General features: G+C 40.4%; 1 protein-coding gene across 1 annotated transcript in view; it reads right to left on the bottom strand.

The window, feature by feature from the left end:
- Positions 1-2903, bottom strand: part of LOC118329991 (anoctamin-1-like) — a gene marked incomplete in the record, with an annotated part of 24870 nt that overhangs the window by 18768 nt on the left and 3199 nt on the right.

The raw sequence follows: 2903 nt of genomic DNA, 5'->3' as shown, positions 1-2903 counted from the left end.
CCTGTGCCATACCTATGAATATTATATTCCATTTCTGCTAATAGATCCTCCTAAATGTTACACACTGGACCTTTAAGGGGTCGGAAATTGTTTCTATTTGTATGCTGCTCTCCGCCCACCACCCCTGATAAAGGTGAGGATGACCAGCAGTGGGGTTTTGGTGGCATGGATGTCACAGATAGAACTGTTTCATCAAAAGTTCACAGGCTACATTTTGGAATAACAGCCAACCCTGGCTATAGTCTCAGAAGTCATGCAGTAATTATCTTACATGTATTAAATTACTAATGAAGTTGCTTTGACATCCATGGCCACAAGATGCCGCTCTGCGACCTCAGCAGATCAAATCAAAGAGCATTGACTCCTCACAGTGCATCACAGGAACTGTCTAAACTCCCATGCTTAAAACATTATCAGTGAGGAAGGACCATTTAATATATTCAATAACAGAAAAACAATTATTAAACCCTAACCTAGCTGTCCGCTACTCAACTTCAGACTTGAAAGCTCTAGGTTTTGCCCTATTTATGTTGCCTTACTGTTTATTTTGTTTATTTTGCCAATGTGACTAGCGTTGTAATATTGAGGGACAATAAATGTGTCAACGTTAGGCCTTGTTTGAAATAACAGGAGTAGTAGGTTGCATGCCAGTAATTGTTTTTGTTGCTTCTGTGTAACTTTATACTGCAGTGCTAGCGTTAGCTCAGCTAGTACTAGCTCAGCTGGTTTTAGCTCAGCTAGCACCAGCTTAGCTAGCTTGTTGTTATCCTCGCTGGTATGTTTTGACTTGCCTTAAAGAAAATGGAGTGTGTCAGACAGAGGGTGAATGAGGAGCTGCAGCAATGGCCAGTATGACAAAAATAATGTGTTTTTTGAACATTTTACAAATACAAGTATGAACCTGAACCAGTAAGTGATGAAATCACCAGCTGCCTTGTAGACAGAGACTGCACCTTTATTAATGATCCTGGTCTCACTGTAAAACCAATTTAGTGTACAGTAATTTACATTTATTGACTGGTGGAAGTTTACACAGATGGAGCTCTGACGTCCATCCTGAGCTCCAGATGCAGCTATGCAGCTGTGCAATTCATATGTTTGGCACAATGCCCTAATATCTGGCGTCTTAGTCGTGGTTCGGGGCACTTCTTCCTAGATATATCAGGAATTTGGATGGCAGACAGACACATCGAATGAAAGTTATGATTTTAGGAGCTCAGAGGGCACCTTTGGTTTCATAGTAGAGGTGGCAGTTGCTATGCCCACATGGTGCTTCCGAGGAAATTAGGGCATAAATAGTGTGTGAATTATGATCTGTGTCATGACCTGAGCCTATTACAGTATTTCTCCCTATGAAGTCTATTCATGAAGTCTGGCTGCAGATCTAAGCGAAGGTGTCATAGATCAAACTACACAAAATGGAATGCATAGATATCTAAAGGAGAACTCCGCCCGTTTTACACTTGAAGCTCAGTTTACTAGTCATGTGTAGGATTAGGTTCTGACAGCTGTTCCATATTGGATCCAGTTCATGATTGGCAGTAACTGGATTACATAAACTCTAACATTAAAGCTGCAGTCGGTATCTTTTATAATAAATAACTTTTTGTCATATATAACCTTCACTATATCCTGACAGTAGTACATGAGACAGATAATTTGTGAAAAAATCTGGGTCCTCTGGCTCCTCCTAGTGCTCCTCATGGCAAGATTTGCAAGAATCCACTAGGCCTGAACAAAAACAACCAATCAGAGCTGAGAAAGATTGTAAGAGAAATTGATTGTTGAGTCTTATTTCCAAGGTGTCAAATGCAAATGCTTTGTGACTCTGAGTGAGACTCAACAATCAATGAAAACTGCAAGCAGTAAGGAACGGGCCCTTGCACTCCGCATGTCGGGTGTGCTGTGGTCGCGTCATGTGCCGGCGTATCACGTGTGGACCACAACATGAAAATTTCATGTAAATCAGATCAAAATCGCCGATAAATTCCCTAGAAGGAGTTTGTTATAATATAACGTGTGCAAATCGCCAGAAATGGCTGCTAAATCCAAAATGGCCAACTTCCTGTTGGGTTTAGGATATGACTCCAGGGAGATTTTTTGTATGTCAGGATAAGATCTACGCATGTACCGATTTTTATGCATAACGGTATATGATAACTTTTTAATAGACATTATACAGGGAAACATGTGTCAGGAAACTTAGGGCTGACATGCACTCAGGCAGCGTATGTGAAGGTGTTAATAGCCGCTCCGGCGGGTTAAAAGTTATAAACGCAGAATTCACTTCTACTATATGTCTTACTAGAGCACCAGCATCTCAGACAAAAGAACTGGGTGTTACGGCCCACCAGACTCCAGAGACAGACCCAATCAATTTACCTTGCACAAAACTTTCAACTGAATAGAAACAAAATTTTAAAAAACGCACAAAAACTGTCTTTACACAGTCTTTCCAACTATCACCAATTCTGGTTTGGTCAAAATAAACCTAGGCTTAATTCACCAAGTTAGGGTTAAAAAAGTTTATAGCCAAGCTAATCCTTTGCGTCCAATCCAAATGCATCCACCAAACTCTGTCCACTAAAAGCTGTTGTTTTTGCCACTGGCAGGCTCAGATTGTTTTTCTAAGAGTCTGACAACATTATGGAAAGGATCCCTACAGAGATATACCTTTTGTTTTACCAGAAACAGCTGTAATATTGCTATTGCTTGCCACCAAACTCAATAGACAAAATAATAATAATTTAGTTTAGTCATTTTAATTCGTACCACATCGTAACATCGGTTTGGCAAATAAATCCTTAATGCACTGACGTAGATGATAAAAACAGCAGTTTCAGTTGCTTTACTCAGCTGCACATGGAGCAGACCGGCTATGGAAACAAACCACAGTGAGGCTG

The sequence above is a fragment of the Morone saxatilis genome, unplaced genomic scaffold (assembly GCF_004916995.1).
Source record: "Morone saxatilis isolate NCDOM2014 unplaced genomic scaffold, NCSU_SB_2.0 Contig2, whole genome shotgun sequence".
Classification (NCBI taxonomy): domain Eukaryota; kingdom Metazoa; phylum Chordata; class Actinopteri; family Moronidae; genus Morone; species Morone saxatilis.
Note: the sequence above shows the minus strand (reverse complement) of the source record. Positions and strands in the feature narration are given on the sequence as shown.